Here is a 14,530-nt window from a genome sequence, read left to right on the forward strand (position 1 = left end):
ACACACACACACACGTAGACAAGCCTGTCTATTCACCACTCTTAGAAAACCTAGTTAAAGTGGAAATGAAACAGACAAATCAGCTTTCATCTTTATTCAAATTTCACACACACACACACACACACACACACACACACACACACACACAGTATTTCCATTATCGCTGGGTGTTTTTTTAGAAGAAAGTTTATTACCAGAACAAACTCACTATTTATTTAGAAAATGTTCAATTACAACAAAATGACACAAACTACGCTCATAAAAATAAAGCTGTTGCAAGTTTAAGAACACAAATCAGGACAGAAAATGTTCCCAAACCTGGAATATTTAGACACATACATGTGTGGAAAAGAAAAGCCATGAAAGCAGATTTAGATGCTGAAATCTGCCTAAAGATCTGAAATGTTGAGCTTCATTTACCAAGTTGTGTCAACAGGAGAACTGAAGAGAGAGCTGAGTCGGATTTTATTATCAATCCATGTTCCTACCCTCACCAATAGAGCTCCGGACGTCACGTGACTCTCAGAGAGTAGACGCCATGTTGGCAGGCAACAAAGGTAAACAAAATGAAAGGGATCGGCTTGGATTTGACTTCGTCGGAGTTTACTTCACACTTTAAAACCGAAGAAATCATTTTATATAGTCAGAAATTAAATAGACTAAACATCTCCGACCCTTATCGTGCCCCTGGGATACTTTTTAAAAACGCCAGAAGCTGTCGGAGCGGACTTCTTACCGGACCTGGCCGGGGAACCCCTTGGGATTTCCCCAGAGGAGCTGGCCCAAGTGGCTGGGGAGAGGGAAGTCTGGGTCTCCGACTCCGGATTAGTGGACGAAAATGGATGGATGGATGGATGGATGGATGGATGGATGGATGGATGGATGGATGGATGGATGGATGGATGGATGGATGGATGGATGGACAAATAACAGATTTACATGTAAGTAGTTTAAATAGAGTGCTGTGCTGTTTGAATGTATAAACTGAACGCCAAGAGAAATCACTAGTTTGATTTTTTTTCCGTGAATAAAATAAATATGTCAGGCAGGAGCGTCTCAGGATCTGTCTGAGATCTGTCTCGGTGAGACAGATAATAGCAATCCAAAGTGCTTCTTATGTGTGATCTGACAATTGATCAACCATTGCCTAAAAATTAAATACAGCTTAGCCGGTTAATTGCTGTGATCATAAAACACGTAAACGGCAGCACGCAGAAATCACGAGGCAACGTTTTACGTGATGTTTACTTGTTGTTATGAGTAATAAGACAGAAAAAGCCACGCCAATATAAGTTTAGGAAGCCCACTAAGAATCGTAATAAAAGCATTTAAAATAAACACCATACACAGTTGAGGAAACGTTGGTTTAAGTACCTGATATGAAGTGGTCGCTGCATAAGCAAAATCCTTTACTCTCGGGGTCCCACAGTTTCATTTAAGCCCGGTCACTAGTGCGTTTTATTACAATGATCCAACGTTTGCGGCGCTCCGGATCTTGGGGAATCCTGTAGAAGGCTCATTCCTAATGTCGTCCGTGTCTGTTCTGCATCCTGGGGCACAACAGGAATCTAACATATTTCCCATTTGATTGAGTTTTCTGACAATAACAAATAGTCCAGCTGCGGGCTTCTGCCTGCCAACATGGCGCCGTTTCGATTTGAACTGTTGCATGCCGGGAGAAGTGACGTCAACTCCAGGAGCTCTATGGACACGAGCTTTGGGAAGTGACCAAAAGAACGAGATCGCAGATACAAGCGGCTGAAATGAGTTTTCTCTGCAAGGTCTCCGGGCTCCGCCTTGGAGATAGGGTGAGAAGCTCATTCATCTGGGAGGGGCTTCATGGACACGATGGAGGGACAATAGGTCTCTCACCTGGCCAGGGAATGCCTTAGGATTCTCCTAGAGGAGCTGGCCCAGGTAGCAAGGGAAAGGGAAGTCTGGGCCTCCCTGCTTAGGCTGCTGCCCCCGCGACCCGATGATAACGGACGGATGTCAACTGGTTCCACGAAACCTAGTTGCTTAATTGTAAACCCGGCTTTCCACTGGATGTGTAAGTGGCTAATAACAAGGTAAACGGGTTTTACCCCCGAGCTCCCTTCCCTCTGGGAGCGTTTCAGATGCTAAAGTGCAGCAAAAGTGTTCTACACTCTTGGTGCTGCAAGGTCACAAAATGACCTTATTTTGAAAGTTCCCGGATGTTTCACACTGCTTCCTGTGTTTGAATTCCTGTCTGGCCTGATCTGGACTGCTGAGCTTGACGCGCCCTAGATGCATAGTGCTTAAAAAAAAAGCATTAACCTAGTAGAGTGATGCATCACTACGCTGGGTTGCATCCAAAACACCACGCTTCACGGCTGCTCAAACTCAATCAAACTTTATTTGTAAAACACTTTTCATATAAAAAAAATACAGGTCAATCACCCCATATAACCCATAATCTCATCATTTCCAAAAAAAAATATAAAAATAATCTGCTGAAAACACGCCCATTCAACATAATAAACCCCCGTGGAGGGTAACTCTGAAGTGCCTTTTTTCCCTCCACCTGACTCAATCTTCATATAAACCCTCTTATCTCTATTAAGGTAGCGCGACTCGGGTTGCGAATGACCACAGTCACCAATTCTTGTCATGTGTCTATGCCTATGTATGTCTGATCTCAGAATTGTGTGCACTGAAACTCTAAGTTCCCTCTGGACACATGGTACTCTAAGTTCCCTCTGGAAATATGGTACTCTAAGTTCCCTCTGGAAATATGGTACTCTAAGTTCCCTCTGGAAAGTTAGTTGGTTGGTTGGTTGGTTGGTTGATTGGTTGGTTGGTAACAGCGACTAATTGCTAACTTTGCAGACGTTACGAGTATTAGGGACATTGCGCGACGCTTATGCATCCTGTGGAAAGGCCCCGTTTACAGTAACATACACTGTTATAGGTTTTTGATGTTAAAGGAAACGTATACTCTTTACAGGTTCAGTTGAACCAGTTGACATTACTTGGTCAAGTAAAGTCAACATTTAGTTTGTTAGTGTGTACTGGTTTTAAACATTTAAAGTAGCCAGAGGTGTCGGATCTAAGTTTTGTTACAGCAAATGTTTTGTTTTTTTGTTCTTGTTTGCTTGTTTTTGGATAAATTACAGCTGGATCCTCCTCCAGTGCTGCAATCTGTGTGTGTGTGTGTGTGTGTGTGTGTGTGTGTGTGTGTGTGTGTGTGTGTGTGTGTGTGTGTGTGTGTGTGTGTGTGTGTGTGTGTGTGTGTGTGTGTGTGTGTGTGTGTGTGTGTGTGTGTGTGTGTGTGTGTGTGTGTGTGTGTGTGTGTTTGCTGCAGTCTAATCAGGCGACAAACGCTGGATCTCACAATCTAATCCAAAACAAATCCACTTCTCCTTTCTCTCGTTATTCTCCCAGTTTCCACTCCTCGCCCAAAATGCAATCATTAAAGTCTTCTTTCCATTCTCTCGTATTTTCTTTAGAAACTGTCTCATTGGGGTACATGTGCATGGGCTGAATTTTTCACCGGCTCAAGTTCAATCGTAGGCTATAAGAACAATTTATTCATTCTCCGGAATAAATAATGAATTTGGGTTGCATGCAAATGAGAAAGAAGACACACTCTCTGAGGATTTTGGGTTTTGTAAATGATTTATTCTCCACGTTTGTTTATTATTTTGTAATTAGAGCATTTTTTTATAAACAGCCATTTAACAGGATTAATCTAAGCCCATGTTTAGACAACCGCACACTGGCTCTAGTTGGTTGTGGGTGTATTCAGACAAACCTGCTTTGTTACTGAAGTTATCTACGTGGTGAAGAAAAGACGAGGTTGTCTCGTGGTCAAACGGACTAGCGAACTCTCTCACTGGCATCAGCTGCTGCTGAGTGACCTTTAGGATGTTACAGAAGCTGCTTGTTTCAGTAACTGTGATTAAATGATTGCATTTATCATAATGGGGAAAAAACTCAAGTCAGTAATTTATTTGTGCCTTAATTATTTTTAGTTTTGCACCATTAATCAGCGAGATGTTCACCATGTTATTTATAACACTAGTAGTTATTCTAAATATAGAGAAACTGTTTAAAAAATAAAAAATAAAAGTATAATGAATATTAGTGATGATGCAAAACCAAAAAGCGTTTATGTTTACAATTACGTCAATAAAGTATGAAGAATTTCAGAAAAATTGAGAAAATGGTGCGTAATACGCATGTTACTACATATTCACTACTACATATTCATTACTATATATTGATTGCTACATATTCAGTACTACATATTCATTACAACATATTCATTGCTACATATTCATTACTACATATTCATTACTACATATTCATTGCTACATATCATACTACATATTCATACTACATATTCATTACTACATATTCATACTAAATATTCATTGCTACATATTCATTACTACATATTCATTACTACATAATCATTACAACATATTCATTGCTACATATTCATTACTACATATTCATTGCTACATATTCATTGTACATATTCATTACTATATTCATACTACATATTCATTGCTACATATTCATTACTACATATTCATTACTACATAATCATAACAACATATTCATTACTACATATTCATTACTACATATTCATTGCTACATATTCATTGTACATATTCATTACTATATTCATACTACATATTCATACTACATATCCATTACTACATATTCATACTACATATTCACTGCTACATATTCATACTACATATTCATTGCTACTTATTCATACTACATATTCATTACTATATTCATTGTACATATTCATTACTATATTCATACTACATATTCATTGCTACATATTCATTGCTACATATCATACTACATACTCATACTACATATTCATTACTACATATTCATACTAAATATTCATTGCTACATATTCATTACTACATATTCATTACTACATAATCATTACAACATATTCATTGCTACATATTCATTACTACATATTCATTGCTACATATTCATACTACATATTCATTGCTACTTATTCATACTACATATTCATTACTATATTCATTGTACATATTCATTACTATATTCATACTACATATTCATACTAAATATTCATTGCTACATATTCATTACTACATATTCATTACTACATAATCATTACAACATATTCATTGTACATATTCATTACTATATTCATACTACATATTCATTGCTACATATTCATTACTACATATTCATTACTACATAATCATTACAACATATTCATTACTACATAATCATTACAACATGCTACATATTCATTGTACATATTCATTACTATATTCATACTACATATTCATTGCTACATATTCATACTACATATCCATTACTACATATTCATTGCTACATATTCATTGTACATATTCATTACTATATTCATACTACATATTCATTGCTACATATTCATACTACATATCCATTACTACATATTCATACTACATATTCATACTACATATTCACTGCTACATATTCATACTACATATTCATTGCTACTTATTCATACTACATATTCATACTACATATTCACTGCTACATATTCATACTACATATTCATTGCTACTTATTCATACTACATATTCATTACTATATTCATTGTACATATTCATTACTATATTCATACTACATATTCATTGCTACATATTCATTGCTACATATTCAGTACTACATATTCATTTCTGCATATTCATTACTACATATTCATATTACATATTCATTACTAGGGATGAGCCGGATACTCGTTTCAGACGAGTATCCGGTATGGATAAAGCATTTTTGACGAATACGAGCATGAAACGAGCAAACCTCGTAAATATCTGTAATCATGCTGAAGGAAAATCCTCATTGGGCAAGTCTTCACGCTCTGTGATTGGCCAGTCACATAGAGCGCCCGCCCCTCCCTACTCACAAAACTCTCTAGCCCAGGGGTGTCAAACGTGCGGCCCGCGGGCCGGATCCGGCCCGCAAGCGGGTTAAATCCGGCCCACGAGATGGTTGTGTAAACTTTATTTTCATACTTTACAATGTAGAGTGAAAATAAACGTATCTTTGTGAGCAAGTTTTCTCTGTAATGAGTATAAATAAAACAAAGCTGCGCTCAAGGCTCACACAAGAACTTGAATCACATCCTGAAGATGGCTGCCACTCAGGATGTGACTTCTGATATTGATGTGCTGGTGAAAGCTAAGAGATGTAAAGTAAAATGAGTCAAATATACTTTAAGTGCTGCATGAAACTGAGCTTGCCATGTGATCTGTAAGCTCTTTGAATCACTAAGGAATGTTTTTTTTTTATTTGTTGATTTTTTTTTTGTTTTTTCACATTTTCAAGTACACTTCAGGTGTTGTACTTGTACTACACTGTCCTCAGGCTCCAGCCTTGCTTTATATTGATTGTATTAAAACAAAGAAAACAATCTGAAGTTTTTTTTTTAATTTACCGGTCCGGCCCACTTAGGACTAGATTTCCCTCGATGTGGTCCCCTGAGTAAAAATGAGTTTGACACCTCTGCTCTAGCCGGTCGGGAGCTCAGTCCGTCCGGCTCATCCACGCACACACACAGACAGTAACGGATCTCGCTGTGCTTGCTTCACTGTTGCTCACGTTTCTTCAGTTTTCCCTAGGTTTTTTTCAGCTCACCCCTTTTTCGGTTGAATATTTAAAGTTACTATTTTTCGTAACTTACATGGTGCATTTGACAAGACAGAGCTGATGTTCTGCATCAGTCACTCACTACCTCTGCTCCGGTCGGGTTTTTTTTAACTCCATCTCTCTCCCTCTCACCCTCTCTATCTCTCTCAGACACACACACCTTCATCAACATTGTTTGGTTTAACTTTGTGTGGCAAAATGCCAAGAACGTTAAGAAAAAAATCAGTTTAATCAAATTAAAATTTAAAAAATATATAAAGTTGTGTGCTGGTTCTGGCATTTCATATTTCCTAGTTCCTACTGCATGAGTTCAGATGTATTAATCCATGCACTTAAATATTAATGTTCTGATTTTATTGAAACACTTGTTCTGTAATAGTTTCTTTACTGTTGTGATCAAAAATATTTCATCTCAATTCTGAGGCTGCTCTGTAAATAGTTTTCAAATAAACAATACACATATCAACTTCTGATCATTCCATATAAATTTCAGACTTAAAATAATATATTGATGTAAACCACACCCACTTCTGGCTAAACCACGCCCACTTCCAGGTTTTGTCACGCCCATTCCGAGTACAGTTACAGATAATTTAGTTGGTGAACAGATACAGATACAGAAACAGATAGTGGTGTACTCGCTCATCCCTATTCATTACTACATATTCATTACTACATAGTATACATGTTTATTTTTCATAGGAGGATTTTGGACAGTATTTGTCATGTTTGATTATGCTACTCTTATAATAAACTTTTTTTCATTAAAAAAAAGTACATTTTGTCACTCCACAGTTGAAATTAAAAAAACATTTAAAAACTATTTAAAATTAGCGATTAGTAGCAGATTAACTTTAGACACTTGTGCAATTAATCGTGATTAACACGGTAGATTGACAGGCCTAACACGTGTGTGTGTGTGTGTGTGTGTGTGTGTGTGTGTGTGTGTGTGTGTGTGTGTGTGTGTGTGTGTGTGTGTGTGTGTGTGTGTGTGTGTGTGTGTGTGTGTGTGTGTGTGTGTGTGTGTGTGTGAGTGTGTGTGAGTGTGTAGGTGTGCGTGCATGTGTGCGTGTGTGCCTGCGTGCGTGTGTGTGTGTGTGTGTGTGTGTGTGTGTGTGTGTGTGTGTGTGTGTGTGTGTGTGTGTGTGTGTGTGTGTGTGTGTTACGCTTCCAGAAACGCATCAAGCTCAGTAGTTGAGGTTGGATCAGACAGGAAGTCAAATGCAGCAGCAGTGTAAAACATCAGGCACCTTCGTAAATAAAAGACACGTGCAGATTTCCAGTTGCTTCACTAGAAAAAGTATGTCACTACCTGAAACCTGAGCTGAGGTAAACAGAACAGACCAGACCTTTTTAGATTCAGGTTGCTGTCTTCCTCCTTGCTTGTGTAACATGAGCTGACGAAATCACACGTGGTTCTACAATTCTCCAGTCATTTCGTGACCTTGCAGGTCCAACTGCGTGGGACGCTTTGCTGCCGTCTGAAACGCCCCCGGTGGTAAAGAATGCAAAGCATAAATGGGTTTATTACGATGCTTATGCATAAATATCCCACATCACAAAAACTCAGAGTCCCAGCTCATACAAAAGAAAAAACTAAACAATTTTAGTGACCGGCATCCCGCTTTCCTTTCATGAAACTTTATCTTTGCAAAATAAGACACTTACCTCCGTAGGCCGGTTGTTCCAAACAAACAGGTAAGTCAAAAACTAAACCGTGGATCTGGCATATTTAGAGATTTTGAGTGAGAGGGAAAGTAGCTGAAGAGTTTGATGTATAATATATGAATGGTGTGTAAAAGTTGAGTCATTAAAGGAGTAAAAACCAACATCGATCATTTCTGATATTATACTTTAACGATAATAACGGACATCCTTGACGTACGTTCATCTCTGTGCTTTTGCTGTAGCAGTCAGACTGAACCCTCCTACAGTAAGCTTGCAGATCATTCAGACGAGACTAATTGAATCTCATTGCCAACCTCATCAGTCGGTCTGTTATTTACAGCAAATGAACACCCAGGTTGCGCGAACAAAAAGCCTTTTATTATCGCCAAACAAGTGACCTAAATTAGTCAATTAGCTTTTGAGCTCTAGCTGTTGTTGCTGCGGCCAACGGCCTCAGATCCCACCGCTGCCTTTCTCTACCAACCACATAAACACACGAACACGCGTCCAATGGCTCATGTACGTTCCCCGTGCTCCACAAAGACGAGGAGAATGGAGCTGATAATGAGGACACAATGTCATCTTGTCATTCTTTTTGTTTTCTGACCTAACATGACCAATTCACAGCTGTCAATTAGTGGTGCCGGGGTAAAATGACAGCAAATCATTTACTGAGTGTTTTAATGTTTATCATTGGCTATAAACAAACACAAACCACTATTAGGAATATTTTTAACATGTAAATCAATCACGTGTTTTTCCCCCCAGAGTTTTAAACTTAAAGGCTTAAAAGGGTTTCAGCTTTGCCAATTACATTTTTCAAAACGTTGGAAAAGGGACTATTTTAATTTTATCACCTCTCATATTAACTTTAATCAAGTGTTTCCACCTGAAAGGTGATAAAGATGATTGTTGTAGTTTTATTGTGCTGCAGGAAGAAATACAAACTACAACTTCTACTCTGCTGAATTTTTCTGATATTAGCCTTTTTTTTAGAAAAAACAAGATTTTTGATGGATGCTGTTTCTATTTCCAGTGCTGACATCATCACCTGTCACCAAACGAAGCATTATTTTTTCATACACACATTTATTTGTCCACCTTATTTTTATGTAGTGCATTGCAGCCAGATTCCGTTTTCAAATGTCCTAAATAATTTGTGTGTTTGTTAGGTAATGCAGTGTCGATCGTTCACCCTTTAACTAAGATTGGCACCTTTTTTCACGCGGCTTGCTTGAGAATCAGTCAAACTTACTAAAGACAGCTTGAATAAAGTTCTCCTCTCTCTCTAAACTTCTGTCACATAAATTAGAGCCACTGTGGAAATATATATCAACTTTTCTCCTTTTAAAAACAAGGCAGAGATTCATTTGAACACAAACTTGTTCTTTATATTCCCTGTTTAATAGGTGAGTTATATACAATATAGCACTTTATTAAAAAGATTATGAAAAAGTGAAATTAAAAAATGCAATAAAAATTAAGCTGTATAAGCTAAACGGTCCATTTGAACCATTATTTTGACCCATTGTTAATTATTTGTTGGCCTGTTTATTGATGTTTATCACAATCACAAATTTTTTTTTAACTTTCACAAAGCAAAAAATTAGACATGCTCTTTATCAAAGTGTGGCTTTAATTGGAGCTCACGTCTTCCCTACCTGGAGCTGCGACAGGTGGGATTATGCTGCCATCTTCCTGATGTTCCTCACGGGGTCTTTGAGGGAAATCTCGCGATATCTGACGTAATAAGAGAGACCGTAATTATTTAAAGAGAAGAAAACAGCTGCTTAATCGGGAGAAAAAATGAAAATGAGAAACGGTGAAGCAGCTTGCTGCTGTTCTGTAAAAACATATTTTCACCACTAGAGGTCAGACTTAGACTGTTTATATTCGGAACTCTTACAAACCCAAATAACAAACAGCACTTTTAATTCTTAGTTGTTTCTGGGTTGGAAAATAGCCTAAAACTGCCCAACTGTGACCTATAATGTAATTACAGCTGTTACAATTAAAAGTCAGCAGAAACATGTGTTCTTCATAATTACGTTTTACAGATCCCGTCATTAAATACTTTAGTGAAACTCATCATATGCTTTTGCGACTGTAAAACACGTTAATGCATGTATTGTAAAAAAAATGTGAAATAATTACTTAAAAAACTTTCAGTTGTTTAAGAAATTGTTTGAACAACGCTTTATTTTAAATTATTTAAAAGTGATGGGAGTTTTTTTTTATGATGGAGGAAAGTGCTCGTCTTCCGCGCTCCCGTGTTGAAACCTTTGGTGCGTGCACGCGGCTGACAAGTGCGCGCTTGATGGGTTAAACGGGTATTTTATTATCATCCAAATAATATTTCCATTATTGGTAAGTAAAAATATTTTAATCTAATTAGTATTTATGTTTTCTTGGTGTTTATTTTTAAATTATACTCGTCTTGGTAGACGAACTTGTGACCGGGACACAAGTTCGTCCTACGAAGACGAGTATCCCTCCTCGTGATCAGACACTAATGAATCTCGCGTGTGTTGAAATGGATCTAAAAATAAAAGTTTTGGGAACAACAGAAAAGGTAGGTGTACTTTAAAGTCATGCTCAAAGATCTTCTATGTAACAGGTGGCTTACGCAAACAAATATATTTCACTTTTTTTAACTGGGCGTCACCAGGATGTAAATTCCTACGTGATAACTGATCAAAGAGCAAAACAAACCAAATTTTTATTGGTTTGTTGAATTTGACATTTAAATAATCAAACACAAAAAACAGAGGCGCTGCTGCAATTTAATTTTATTTCTCTTTTGTTTTGTTTTTAAAACACAGTTTATATGATCATTTGGGACTCTTTAATTGAAATTAAAAAACATTCACATTCATTATAATTGCCACAATCTGTTGTAAAACTGCGAAACAGGAAGTAGAAAATATAGGGTCAAAATACTTGATAAATTAGATGAAATATGGTGTTATAAACTTGGCGTTTCTGGTTTACTCCAGTTAAACTTTCTTTATATCAAGAGAAGCTGAATTGTGGGTTTATTTTAGCTAAATGTAAGCCTTTTTTTCCATCAGTGTTAAATTCACAAACTCAGTTTGAATAAATCATTTACTGACTTACATAACTTTATGATGGGGAAAAAAGCTCAAACTTTCTCGGAAAAGTGTCAGAGTGAGACCTCTTTCCCTTTTTCTCGCCGCCTCTCTCACGGCAGATAATAGGCTCTTATATAACCCGCCCGCTAGGTATTTTCCCTTCCTCCCATTGGTCAACCCCTTCTGCTATCTGTGATCTGATTGGACAAGCCCGGCGAGCGATGAGCTCATATTGGTTAAAAATAGTTGGGCTCGAGAGCGGCTAAAAATAGAGCAGTATATAAGGACGGCGGCCGCTCGCTGTTGTGCGCTAGTTCTCCTCTGCTGCTCGAGTCGGAGAGCTTGACGGAGGAACAGAATGAGGAGTACCGCTCTCAGCCCGCAGTACCCTCCCCTCTTCGCTCGTTTCTTCAAGTGTTGCACCAGAAGCAGCGTTATGGCTTTACACGAGCCCCGGCCACCAGCTCTGGGTGGGGCAGGCAGTGACGAACTTCCTTTGACTTCTTCGGTTTAATTCCTCTAGAGACAAACGGTCTCTTCCACAAAACGAACACAAAACTGGGAGGTTTTTAGTGCCAAATGTCATTTTAGTGAATGTTGTGGAAAACTTATTGTGATTTAAATGAGGGTTTTATCTGGTCACCTGCTGCTTCTTGAATAATTCACAGAATAAATGGTTTGTTAAAAGCAAGATGGTGGACAAACGTACTGAAATACTCTAATAGGTGTAGGAATGAACAAAATAACAAAAAGGGGTCAAGGCTTAATGAGAGGAATCAATGGCAATTTGATTAAAACAAAAACTTTACCACAGTTGTATTGCGAGTTGGGGTCAACCGATATGGAGTTTTCTAAGGCCGATACACGCTGCAGCTCAGTGGTAGGACTCACTCCTGCTCCTGGAGAGCCAGTATCCAGCACACTTTAACTCAACACCTGATTTCAATCAGCAGGTGATTAGGCTTCTGAAGAGCTTGAGCAGATGCTGCACAGGTCATTCAACCTCTGAATTATGTGTTGGAGTAACAAGAATCCTGGGTACCGGCTCCAGGACCAGGAGTGAGCACCACTCCTGCAGACTTTCATGGCTGACATTACGTTTTCCACCTTATTCACATGCTAAAACGTCACTAATAACAAAAGTAGATGTGTTGTGTAACATTTCTGAACTCAGTCTTTCAACGCCGACTTTAACCAACTCTTGAATCAGACTTTTGTGCAGTGTACAGCATCAAAGACATTTAACCAAGTTGATCACAAAATATTTCCCTTCATTGAAGGAATGTTGGTCAATAAACTGACCACGGATGAGAGGATTAGAGAAATAAAACATGTGACCAGAAAGAAATTTCAGTTGACGATAATGTTTTAGAGCATCTATCAAGCAGATGTTAACGGATGTAAATAAAATTTGGTTTATTAGGATGCCTGGGGATGTGCCTGACTCTAAATTGGCTCCACAAAAGATTAATTTATATATATATATATATATATATATATATATATATATAAGTAAATATTGGTATATTATATCGGTCAACCAATAAATCAGTCAATCAATAATGGTGAGACATGTGAACGTCATAATAAGCATTTTAAAATGCATCAATTTCTAATAACTGACTTAATAAATACAAACGAGAATTTTATTGTTGCTTTTTGTCTGTTTTAGTTTTGCTTCATTTCATTAGTTTTATATCCAAGCGATGAATAGAACCTGGATTTTATTTTTCCAGAAACACTAAAACATTAACTTATTGATGTAATTATGAACCTGCAACAGCATGGTGTGTAAATATTTATACAGAACTAAAAATAATCTGCGGCAGTGGCAGCAGAGTGTGACGGAGCCGCATGCAAATTATTACGGGTACCTCCTGGAAAGCTGGTAAAAATAAATACAAATAAACAATGAACAACATGATTCAAACGGCAAATAAATATGTTCCAAAAGGTCCAAAATATGTTTGAGAATACAAAAGTCCTAAATGACCAGAAAAAAGCTTTCTCAGATTTAAATGCACCTTTAATAGGAGTTTTAATGTTTCAACTTGATGAACCAAACTGGATATTGTAAATGTTTATTATTTTTATACATAATTCCTCTCAGTGTTCCAGATGTTAACAGAATTACAACATCAGTGCCAGTTGCTCCTGGCCATTATCACTCTACTGGTGCTGCTAATTACTATTTGTGTTTTCAGCTGAAACTGTCTGGTTTTCTTCTGATTCCACAGCAGTGACAAACCCCCAGCTCCTGCTTGGATTTTTACTCTGTACAATGCTGCAGGAACCAAAGCCACTCCAGGTTATTCCAGCCCAGCTGCAGCTCCTCCACCACAAACTTCTGAACATCCAGGATCATCCCACACAGGCTGAAGCTGCCTCGCCTCAGCATCCCACACACTCCACTCCCAGCAGCAGCAGCAGCAGCAGCAGCAGCACAGTAGCAACTTTAAACATAAATAAGAAATATGCTTAATTCATCGTAATTTTATTTTCTTAAAGCCTTTTTTATCCCCAAATCCGTGGGCTTTCTATGGAGTTTGCCCTCTTGGAACTCATGTGTCCTCATTTCCTTCTGTTTTAACTTTTGAGGTTTTCTATGGAACTCGTTAAAAGACCGTTATGTATTAAAAACTGAAAGAAAAAAAAATCTATAATTTGCAATATTGGATAAAATTACCTCTTAAATTAAGATTTATAACAAACACATTTTAAAAGAATAAAAAAATTACCCTTTGATGCATAATGGTCACTACAGTGGACAGGTACTCAAAATTGTTTTATTTATTTATCTTTGCTATTAAGCACAGCTGTTGAAGACTTTACTGCATGTGAGCCCCTCCATTTGGACTTCAGTAAGTCAAGCCAACATGTTTCATATTCAGAATGCACGCTGTCCGTTGAGGTCATAGGTTGAGGTGGACATGTAATAAATTATTTGTAAATTATAAAATTTTACAAAAAATATTTGTTGAAATTGGTTTCATTCACACCTAAAGATGAATGAAAAAATAGTTACAAAAATCATGGTTGAAGATCTCATAACTCATGCATCAATGGGTTAATGTTGAACTTAGATTTTTAGATATTTCACCATT

The sequence above is a fragment of the Nothobranchius furzeri genome, chromosome 15 (genome assembly GCF_043380555.1).
Source record: "Nothobranchius furzeri strain GRZ-AD chromosome 15, NfurGRZ-RIMD1, whole genome shotgun sequence".
NCBI lineage: Eukaryota > Metazoa > Chordata > Actinopteri > Cyprinodontiformes > Nothobranchiidae > Nothobranchius > Nothobranchius furzeri.